Here is a 12,429-nt window from a genome sequence, read left to right as displayed (position 1 = left end):
GAACAAAATACAAGGGACAAAAAGAGGCAAATATGCAAAAGGTACTTTTTCCTCTTTTCATACACATGTGTAGGACTGTGTCTTTCCACTACATCTCCTAGAGATGGACTGATGTATCAGAGACTTCCATGCAACTAGTTAAATCATGTTTTCTATCTGTTTCACAAAAAAAAAAAATCAGTGTCAGAGAGTGAATCTGATTTGCTAGCTTTCTCTAATAGTGCTGCAGTTATTCAAAAGAGGTTCAGATAGGATCTTTCCAGCACAAAGAAGTTTTATACAGAAAAAGATATCAGTGATGAACACTGCTGCTTGCAGAAATGACAGTTTAGGGAGGGTTTGAATGCATTCTGTGAAACCTTCACTGGTAAAGGTTGACATCTCGGTTAATGCTAGCGGGAGGAGATGGTGTCTGTGATCCACAGCCCCAAAATGATGGTACCAATGGCAACATCAGGCCATGCTTTAGTTTTTGTCCTCAGCCCTGCCTCTGCTGGGAGCCTTCCCCCAACAGCAGAGCTGGGAGTTTTCGGTGGACAGCTGTGGACAGGCTGCTTACAGGCATAACCCTTCCTGGTGCTACAAGTCTAGCTTAGAGAAGCTCTCCCATATAGTAAGCTCTTTTCTTGCTTCAAAAGCTATACAACTTCTATTCTTTTTGCTGCTGCATTCCCCTTCTTGCACATGCACTCGATTTTTAACCAATGTAAAAACTTTCCTTTTTAAGGCCACATCTGAGACCATGCTGTGTGTCTCTATTGGCATATCAAGGTGGTTATAATAGCACAGAGTTATTCTACAGTTGTAAAATGGTCATATCAAAAAAATAAAAACAAAAAGCAAACCAAACAGTACTGTAAAAGCAGGTACAGGTAAAGCACATGGCTTTCTTGAATGACCAATTTCATAATAAGTTACATCATTACCCATTTCACCTCCTGCTCAACAGCTTTTTTCCCCCCTTGTTTCCCAGCTTGACTCCTTTAGATGAGATCGGCTGTTCATATCCAGTCCATAAACAGCTGGAGAAATTTACCCTGCTGTGAATGAGATTTTGTTTGTGTAACTGGGGAAAATTAGCTCAATCTTAACTTCTCTGTTAAATACAGAAAAGCAGCCTGCTGGAGTAGTGCACCATGAAAGCAAAATACATCTACAGGTGTCTTCAAAGTAGTTTATAAATACGAGAGCCTCTACATAGTCTTTAAGGGTAGATTTAGAGTTTAAATCACTATCTTTTAAAAAATTGAAGACAAAACCTCTATAGGTATATTTGGTCCAAAACCATTTACTTTCAATGTGGCTCATTCAGCTACTTCTCATGTTAACAGTTTGATGCCACTGAAAACACTACTGCCTCCAATACTAATTAGAGAGGTGCCAGTAATGGTTTTCTAATTAAAGCTGATTTAACTTTTGTATGTTAATTAGTCTCAGTTAATATCAATTAAATAAAGGAATAATGGGGTCATTTCACATTTAAATCACAGAAGCTTCAAGCATAAGCCGCCTTAGAGGTAATTAGCTTGCAATTAAACAGTGTTATTAATAATTGCTTGTAAATGGTAACAGCCAAGCTGTTGCACAGGCCATGCCTAGTGGTTATATAGCCATCCACACAAAAACTGATAGAGGTAAATTTTGAATAATCCTTTCTCAGGATTTCAATCTGCTTGTTTTGTTTAAATCTCCTGCCTCGGTAATTAATGTTATCTGTTGTTGCCTGTCAACAAGCCATTTGTTTCACAAGGTATTATAATGTGCTATTCCACAGTCCCTGTCTGCATTCACCTGCCTCCTGACAGCAGGGGGACCTCCCTGTTCTTCGAGCTCCTCTCAGCTACACTTACAGACAGAAGGCGACTTTTCCAACATAAAGAACTGTATTCACATACAGCAGTTAACACAGCATGAGCCTCTGGTCATACTAGAACCTTTAATGTAAAACTACAATGTAAGAATTAATATTAATAATATTGTCCACTGACATATTTACACATCTTTTTGCATGCACAGTCTCCGTATTAATAGTCTAAAAACACAACCAAGTAACTGATACATGCTATCCTCAGAAAATAGATATTTATCCTTATAACAAGCTTAAAGTCTTAAGTTACATGTGTTTTTTTCTGAAGGGGTGGACAGAAGCCCTTGCTTCTCGCAGTTAGATATGAGCAGTTTGGGAAAGCAAATAAAGGGGAAAAAAAAAAAAAAGGACCTTATCAAAGTCAATATCAAAATACCATCTACCTTCAGCTGGGCTACAATTTTACTCAAGGACTCTAACAGCAGATTTTGTGTTGTCACACACATTCCCAGAAGCACACCTATTATTGTGTATCCAGCAAAATAAAGGACTGCACCCCTTAAAGATTTCAATTCAAATGCAAGCTTCTCTAAAAATTCCCCAGAGAAAAAAATAAAATTAAAAAAAGAGGCACGAGAGAGAACCTCAAATCTAGAAGACTGCGTGATTCCCTCAGTAAAGAAACTAAATACTAAAGCAATAACCATATCTCAAAACAGAGGAAACACACAATGGTAGTATCATGCTACGCCTCTAAGCTTCCTCCTACTTAAGGATCTCAGGCAGCTTTTGTAAGTTTTACTGAGTGAACAGTTGTAGGGTAGTTATTGAGAAACCAAGTAACTTCCTCAGCTTCATGAATAGAATCACAGAAAACGTAAGAACCATTCAGATCAGTATCTTTTGCTTAGCTGAGTTCAGTGCCCCCAATGAGTCCCTGCAAAATACAGAGAAGGCAGTTTTACTGGTGAAAAACAGGTGACAGCCTACCTGAGTTTTCATCTTTGTCAGCAATGGTCTGATGAAATACAACAAAACCTCTTCTCTCTTCTTTCAGCTTGGTCAACAGTGTGCTCAGCTCAGCTGGGAATTTCCATGCCATTACCCTGACCTTTAATTAGTTAATCAAGCTACTTTGCTTTATATTAGAATATAGCAATCACAAAGTATAATGTCAATCACCATCCTGAAGATGAAGTCTCCTTTAGTGATACCCATTCAGTGAACCAACACCTATAAAAACAAAGCAGCATCCATCACACTGGTTTTTCTAATCAGTGTTTCGCCCCCTCCAGACATCATATCACTGCTGCTAAGAAGCCGGACCATATTCAGCTGTGTACTGAGAAAGGCCACACCCATTACAGGACTCTGAAGTGCACAAAACAGCCAGAATCAATGGTGGTACTACTTTTGGATAACATCTTGGTATTAAACATTTCCATAATAGGACAGAAAGAACAAAGGGGAGGAATTGTTTTGCTGAACTTTTGTGAAATTGTCATAGATTGCTTCCCCCTAGTAAATCAGCTTGAGGGGAGAAAACGTAATCTGAAATCTGTTTTCTTGTTCCCATTTGAACTTTTAGAACCCGTGGCTAGGGTGGCAGCATGGAGGCAAGTGTATATATCACCAAGGAGCACAGCTGCGCCACTGACAGAACTGCACACCTCTACATCTGGCTGTTTTCAGGGGCTGTGCAAATCTGTGTCTTTCTCCTGAGAGGCAGAGGCTGAGCGCTGTTTGTAGCAGCTACAAGATGCATTTGTATCCCACAATGCTTTCTCTACTAACTGCTTTTGGATGCCCTCAGGTTTTTCTCTCCTTCAAATGTCCAACAGATCAGTTCGGAGCTCATTAAGTTAGCACCTCTTATGCCACTGTCTTAGTTTCTTTCAGGTTCTCTTGTTATTTGAGACTGTTAGCCTCCTTCTCTGGAGGAGGGACAGGGATTGCTACAGATGCACCTGCTCAGAGATCACTGTGAGGCACTTGCAACCGGATCTGCCATATGGGACTTAATCAGACCTACAGAGAGCAGAAGACCGCATGCAAATGAATGGCTCTGAGAGACCAGGACAGCCTCCGCTCCTTGAGAGCATTCTGTATCCTCTCTCTTTTCCATTTACAAAGACAGCAATGGGCAGCAAAGGAACAAACATGCAAGTGAATATTAGCTTCTTTTTCCAGACCTGAAAAGAAAACAACGTAGAAACCAAATGTCCTGCAGCAGCACGACTGCCAGGGGAGCAGAGGTGGGTTGGCTGGACGTTTCTCCTTTGCTTTGCTCTTCCACTGCTCCCTGCGGGAGGTGGCGGAGATCCGACCCGCAGCAATGGCACGGCTTGTCCTGAGGAGTCTGGGTGAGCCAGGGACAGCAGGATGCTGGGGATGGTTTTCCACTGTTTGGCCACTCCTGTGCTCCTTGGCATCAGTGTTAAGTGGGTGCGAATGAACGTAACCAGTGCTGAAGGGGAACATTTCACACCCACTTTGTGCAGGTGTAAATAACTAAGCAAAGTCCTTAGTCGGGAACATGGGCCCTTACATCCTCCCGCTAAGGCTGTAAATAGTACCCGTCCAAGCACTGTATATCAAGCACAGAGGTAGGAAAAAATATTCCCTTTGAAAAAGTCATTTTTGATGCACTTAATGCTAAATCTCATTACTCTTTCCAACAGGTTTATATTTGCTGGATTAATGACAGTGACATCAATAGGATTTGGCCTCTAGCCTATGTGATCTGCCTTTTCTGGGCTCCCTGTGATGACATTGCCATTAGATCTCTGATTTCTTGGTTTTCTTGGTGAAATAAAAGAATGGAAACATCTTCAGGGCTTTTGTTTCCTCAAAAACTAGCCAAATTATAACAACTGCAGCAGCATGTTGCCATCTTACCTTGATCCAGGATCAGTGTGAAGCTGGGTCTTCTGAGCTATTTCAAAAGACCAGCTATCTGATGTACTATTTCCAAAATTGCTTTCAGTTTGAGCTGTTGCACAACACATTCAGTAACCACAGAATAACAAGAGTGCAACTCAAAACTAGTGCACTGCAAGGGTTCAGATGACTTAATGATAGATAATATCTCACAGTTTATGAATGTCTTATTCTCTTAATTTTAGTTTAGCTCAAGCACATTCTTCTACAGATGTATACAGACAAATTATTTGGGGAAAAAAACACAACACGAATAAATACCAACATGACAGTGTCAGCCCTGGGAGATGGAAATAATATATGGTTTTAACTTCAGAGCAGAAAAACACAACTCCCAATGACTTCATAAGATTATCATTCTCAAACCTTATGATGAAAAGGACAAAAATTTTATTAACTGTCTTAGCCCACATTGCTGATGTTACTGTTGAAGTAGTTAAAAAAAAAAATAAATCTCAAAACACACAAAACCACAGCAAAACTCTGCCATTAAATGGAAAAAAAAAAAAAAAAAAAAAAAAAAAAAAAAAAAAAAACAAAAAAAAAACAGGAATGCCTTGCACTTACAAGCTTCACAATGCCAATGAAAAGTAACACTTCTACAGGCAAACCCACCTACAAGTGCAGATGAAGATTTGAGTTTTAGTCCATTTTGGAAATTCATTTATGTTTCTTGAAGATGCCTAGCTTGATGCAAGCAGAAGGAACAGTTACTCTTACAAACCCTAACAAGAACACCAGCAGCAGGATGCATGAGCTCCCAGCGGCGGATCTGGCTTTCAGATAGACAGCTCCTGTGGAAAGGCCTTCTTTGAAAAGAAGCAGTGTTGGTATCACCAAGGAACCACTAGTGTTCAGACACAAAGCAGTGAAATAATCTAGTCCACGCTGGGAGGGTTTGAGTCATAGCTCCTGGTGTCCCTCCTTGAAAGTTCTGCTTTAAGCCCTTTTTCATTGGCAGCAGTTGTTAATGATGGAGCCATAAATTAAACTAAATTATAAAAGCTATACATCATGACAGGTACTGGAAGCAATGGCTGCAGCCTCTGTCATGTGGTAGGTCTACGTAGCAGTGGTCTGTATGATATATTGCAACTATCACTTAGAGAGTCACCCCCCTTGTGCCGAAACCAACAGGGTTTCACTGAGGCCCAGGAAAAGCAGTACATAACTCAGTGAAGAATTCTCTCTGAAAAGCCCTTGAGTATGGCTAAGTAATGATCTTGTTTACCTCATTTAGCCCCAAGTTCTCCAAGTAAGAGCTGGCCATGAAGAGTTCTTATGCTCTCTGATATCCAGCCGGGACAATGTGTCCTGTCTTTGTTTTCAGCCATCAGGCTTGTGTCAAACACACCCTGACAGCTGCAAAATTTTTTGGTGAAAACAATAATTCCACTTCTCCTTTCCATCTGCCTGCAGATGGTTTAAATCTGACCCATCAAAAGAAGAAGAAAAAACAAAAAGGGAAAAATAATATTCCAGCTGAGAAGAAATTATAATGATTGCTGATTTCATATAAAGAAAATAACAGGTTTGAGATTTGCAGAAGAGTCCTTGCAATGATGAATTAAACTGTGCATGGGAGAACTGGAGGTTTTACCAGTTCATCTGGGTTCTCTATACTTCCTCTCAGATCTCTTCAAATAAGCAAACAGCCACATGAAAAATAATCATCAATGTCTGTCACGGATGGCAGACCCTTTTTTTCCTTTACTAAGGAGAACCTTTGTCAAGAATCACTGAAATACAGTCCAAAATATTAGAAGGGAATAATTTCTGAAGGGACAGATTTGAAGCTTGAGGATCCTACTTCATTTCAGTGTTCCTCTAAGCTTCTCTATGTTTCAAACCCCAAATAAAAAATTGATGCAATTCCCTGTTACCAACTCCCTGCATTGCAAATGCTACTTTGCAAGTGCACATTGTGAATGATGAATTAGTTTATGGAGAACATCAGCTATTGCAGGTAAATCACAACTGAACTGGTTTCAGTGCTTGCTGTCCACATGTTTGATGAGAGCAGCACATGCTGCAAAGTATCATAAATACAAAGCAACAAAAATAAATTACTTTCTGCCTAGAGATATAGGAGTGAAGAATGAAACGGCATCTCTTGTTATGCTGGTCTCATCAGGACAACACGCAGATATTGCAGCAAGGGGGGAGGTGAGAAGTTCAGTGCCCTGTTCTTGAGTTGTTTCTGTCTGTGAGTTTCTGCTTGGCTCACCCATGTCTGTGGCTCTCTGCACAATAGGGTGTTCTGGTCTTTTAGTATCTACTTTCATACAAAAAGCAACTATTTCTCCATCACAGAAAACAGCAGAAAATTAACCAGGCCACATATGAGCCACAAACCAGTAAATTTTTTTCAAGTCATGGGCTTTAACAGTGGCCTCAAAGCCTTTACTGCATCATCCAGTCTGGCAGCAATTTCCAGTCACTGCAAGGGGAAACTGGTGGTAGAATATATGCCATCACTGGAAGATGTCCTGTGGGACAAGAGCTGAGAAAACAAGAGTTAAGGAACCTGTCACTTTTTAAACTAGGAGAATACAGCATTAAGGCATTGTAAAATCCTATATACTGCCAGAGTACACTGTCCCCTTGGTGCTCTTTTTGCATTAGGACACAGGTAAGGTGGGGATGAGGTTCCTAACAGCACTAGATCTCACAAAGATCCCCTCAAGCCTGTTTATACAGAAATGTCATTGACAGCATGGCAAAAAGGCTACCTAGGCTAACTGGGAGCAAGGAGAATAAGCAGCAGCAGGTCTCTGTAGGACCCACTTAAGCTATTTCCCTTGCCAGAGTAAATGTGGCTTTTTCTGAGGGAGCCAAAATGTCTCCTGGGATCCTGCTCCACTTCCCCTTTGCCCTTTACTCAGGGTTGTTGTTCCTGCCAAGCACTTCCATTTGCTGTGACTGAAACCACCAAACAAGCAAATGGAGCTTGTATTTGTATTGCACTTGCTGACATCCATGAGTTCAAGCATCACGGCTTATGGACAGGTCAAACTCGCCGTGCACACAGATGCTAACTGTGTGACACAGAGTCACTCTGTCATGTCCCTGGACATCCGCAATGACAGACAGCCCAGAGTTTGGAAGACTGCCCTTAAAGCAATGGAACTGAAAAACAAGAGCAAGGATAAGAGTAGAAAAAGTCATTAAAAACAACAGGTGGCTGTATCACACAAAATATCCTGTAGAGTTCAGAGGAGGTGCAGAGACTTATTGTACATAGAGGATGAATTACTCTCTGAAAGGATGTCTGAAAAAAAGCACACTGTTTATTAAAAAGAAAAAACAACTGTGCAGAGCCTAATAGTGCTATAGAATGAGCTTGTTCTGAGTGACTTGCTTTTCTTCTTAATGCTGTTCTCCCAAAGTCTTCAGTAGGATCACATGCATATGTAGGCTTTGGCTCTCCCTGGCTAAATAAAGGACTTGAGGCTGCAAAACTGTCGCCCTTTCCAAAGCAACAGATTCAATTTAGGAAATTAAGACTCATACACCAGTGACTAATGCTTTTGTCGGGCTAGTTATGAAGCACCCGGGGATGGCTGCGAACACTGTGTGCTACGTGTTGTGTCTTGCATTAGCGTTCTTGGAAGGACAAGTTCAATTGGACCCAGGCGCCATCCCACCTCTAATGAAAAGCGATTGCTGTGTGCTGCCCTCCTGTGCTCTGTGGAAAGCAGGTTTCACCATACAGTAGGAGGTTCTTCACAGAAGTTCAGGCAGATTTTAGGGCATCACATAGGCCCATGCAGCCTCCTCCCTCTTTGTCCAGAGGGAATCACAGAGAAGTGATTATCTTGGAACAGACACAGATGATTTAAAAAGAGGGGATGATGGAAAAAAAACATTACACAAAGCCTCCTCACGTGAGCAACAAGTACACCCCACAGCTGTTAGCTTTGTTTTGCATATTTTACATATTTACATACTCAAAGTATTTCCAAACATCCCTGTGTTTACTTAAAACTCCATCAGTAACATGTCTGGCAGAACAGATTCAGTGCAAATATATTCACTGGATGACAATTCCCTGCATTGGTTTCTAAAATGCATCAGCGGTCCAAGGCTGCTTCTACTGAAGTCAACCAAAAAAAACCCCAGGTTTCCAAAGGAGAAAGAGCTAACTCTATAATCCTGAAGTATTCACCCTACAGCAAAGGCCTTCAGCCAAACAGTCTGAAAATGAATGAGGCCACACTTCTGAAACAAGGACAGCCGGTACATGAGAGAAAGGGATTTTTTTGCTCACGTCACAGATACCAGTTGCTTATGGGTGGGTGGTGTGGGTGGGTTGGAATGGGAGTAAATCCTTCGAAGGCTGAATAGCTTTCCTCAGATGGTGTAGAGAAGTCAAAGAAACTGCTCAAGATCAGAAAGAGGTGGAAGGGTGGGGGATGTTGCATCCTCCTAAAAGCATATTCCAGCTTTAAAAATTATAGAGTGACACCCATGTACGTGCTCATCTTCAAGTGGCATTAGGTCCAATTCAGAAAAGGTCAAATGATTACCTGAGGAAGAATTTGATCATGAACATTTCTCAGCTTTATTTGTAAGACATCCTTTCTCTTCCAGCACAACCAGCCAGTCAGGGAACTGGGCAGCCCCACTGTCCCTGGTCACCCTCTGTGGGTGCTGCACAACTTGAAAGTCTGGCCATAAGAAAGAGCATAGGGCTGGCTTCTTGCATGCTCCCCCAATGAAAAAGCCAAGGAGGAAGGGAGTGTGGGGCAATGCTGCTGCTCCACACTGCCTCATCAAGCTTACTTGCCAGGTGGAGCAGGTGTCCCTCAGAGCCAAGGAATTAACTTCTCCACAAAAGCAAACCAGAAAGAAAAGGCTGAAGAAAAAGCAGGGGTAATTGTGCAACTCATTAAGTCCTCATTCAGCATTGGCTCTGTTGCTGAGAAGACAGTCAAAGCAGGGCAGAAAATGCACACCAGTGAGTGAGGAAGATATATCCAGACTGCCACCCCAAAAGTGCTTTAACTGATGGGGCTCTACAGAATTGCCCCCGTTGGCTTCTACACAGACACCAAAGAATAAGTTCATACCCTTTACACTGGGCATTTGAGAGAGACTAGGGAGTTTCCCACTGAGAAACTGGCTTCCTTAAAGTTGAATTTTCTCTTTATCCATCTCCATCAGAAAAGAATAGAGTGTTATTCTTAAAAGGGAACAGATTTTTTGGTTTTGGCCAGATATAGAAATCTTTGTTGCTATATTTGGCTTCCAATGTAGGACTCTCTGCTTGCTGGTGGGAGGAGGAAATTAGAGCTGGTGTTATTCATAACTAAATGGGCACGAAAAACAAACCACCTCCCTTTGAACCTTGGTGCTACTATGGGCATTCACATAACAAATCATTTTCAAAGCCTGTGATACCTCTGTACATGCAACGGTCAACATTAAAACTTTACTACCCACTCATTTTCCCATAGTGATAAACCATTGCAGATGTACATTTATTGTCAAGGCAAAGATATTGGTGTAGTTCCTGGTGTTGGCTTGTTGTTTGGGGTTTTTTTTAAATATCATTTCTCACTTGTCTTCAAAGAAAACAAAAGTGATATTCTGGAGAGACAATTACTGGAAGGCTGCGGCATGCAGCTCCCCCTCCTCCTCCCAACAACCCCAAAAAAGAAATCAGCTAAATTAATCGGCATCCCAGCCCAACACACAGCTCAGCCGTGAGGAATTCTCACCAGATGTCTTGGTCCCCACCCGGCTTCCCACGTCATGCAGGCAGCATAACCCCTTGGAGTCTGAGGTCCTTTCGGGATGACCAGCCCCACCGTGCCTGGGGTCTCCATAAACGGGCTGATGGCACCCCTGTCCCAGGGGGGCCAGCCAGTCTCAGCCCCAATAGCTGTCCCCCGGCCATGCTCACCTCCCTCACCAGCATGGAGGATGCCAGCCCCACTTCTCACATTTTCTGTGGCATCTCCCCCGTACCAGGTGGGCTGAGCACCACTGAGATCACCCATCTGGACCGTGGCTCTGAGGGAAGCACCTCCCCCAGGCACCAGGCCAGGACCCAGTTTCCAGCTGATAACATCCGAAACAATATTTATCTGGATGTAACTGATGAGATTCTTAAGGTCACTAAAGCCAACTGAGTGATACTGATTTACATTAAGGAAGGACATGGATCGTCACGAGTAAAATCAGTCACAAAGTAATGCTTACACTTGAGCATCACTTCCCCTGCTGTCATTTCTTGATGGAGTGAGAGCATGTAGAAATAACCCCCATGAGCACCTGGAAGCCCAAGTGTGGCGCAACGCAGCTGGAGGCCTACTCTGGTGAGAGCGGTAGAAGTTACAGGGAGACGAAAAAGCACTTCAGCTAGCTCATCCCCTAGCTTAACTCATGCTTGCTTCCTAAAATACAATTGCTTTGCTGAGGATAATTGTGATTGTCTTAAAGCAACAGGGCTCCCACGTCCTTTCTCACAGACTAAACCACAGTGTACATATCTCTCTTCAAAGACGGAAATTTCCTGCAATGTTTATCCTAAGTTTTCCTTGACACTTAGTTTATACCAAATTTCTAAGTCCTCACATTATTCTGGTATTTTTTGATGGCTGTCACACCCCCCTCTACATCTTTCATGTATTAGCTAAGCGATTATTAGGCATTATTTGTTTATTTTTCAGTGGTCTGCATCCCATCTTCATCCCTGCTGTCCATGCAGACTGCTTCTCTCCCAGTAGCTCCCAACCCCATTCTGTCTTACAGGAAACTTTTGAAACCAGTCTCCTTCTTTCTTGGCCTTCCTCTCCTTGAGTTTCTGTCTGACAGCTCTCTCCATCTCTTCCTCACAGCCTAAGAAAGAAGAATACAGTGATTTGGTGCAATGGAAAAGCACCCTGATTGCTGTCTGGGCCTGGAAGTAGGGCCTGGAGCAGGATGTATGGGGAAAATCCTGCTCATCTCCTGATGCTCTGAAACAGAGTACATCCCATATGGTCAGGATCTTCACAGGATTTTGCAACTAAACTCTTAACAGCTCCCTGCTGATTGCGTGCAAGTGGCAATTTTTCAAAAGCTCAGTGCTTGGCCAAAGTTTGGAAGGTTTTTTTTCTCCTCTGTTGGAACAGTAAATGATGTATCTGTGACCAAAACACCAAACCTTCAGCCCTTGAGCCAGGACACAGACATGCAAACATTTCTTAATTAAACAGTTGTAAAAGAATTTTAGCAGGGGCAAAGTTACCTCACTAGTGGGAATATCTGAACTTTGCCAAAAAAAAGTCAATTTGAGATAAATAACTTGAATGGAAAGTCTCTACTTGATGACTGTCAAAACCATTAGAAAATGTTAAAATTAAAAAGGGTTTTACATTAAGAAGTGTCAGGTAGTGATTCTACTAGGTTTGATTGTAAAATAGCCTCTAGTGCCAATGCAAATTATAGTTGTGGGGTTTTTTTTTTAAAAAAAAAAAAAAAGACAACATAGTAGCAAAAGCAATTGACAGTATCTGAAATGGAAAGCTAGTGCCTTCATGAGAGCCCTGTTTAAAATCCCTTTGATGCTATGCTTTCACTCCATCCAATTTTAGTAGAGAACCAGTTTAGAACACTTGTTTTACAACATTTTCAACAGAAGACAAACCCTTGGCTCTAAAAATTAATCTCATGAAAAAAAATAGAAACTCAGA

Source organism: Strix uralensis, chromosome 2, assembly GCF_047716275.1.
Source record: "Strix uralensis isolate ZFMK-TIS-50842 chromosome 2, bStrUra1, whole genome shotgun sequence".
Taxonomy (NCBI): domain Eukaryota; kingdom Metazoa; phylum Chordata; class Aves; order Strigiformes; family Strigidae; genus Strix; species Strix uralensis.
Note: the sequence above shows the minus strand (reverse complement) of the source record.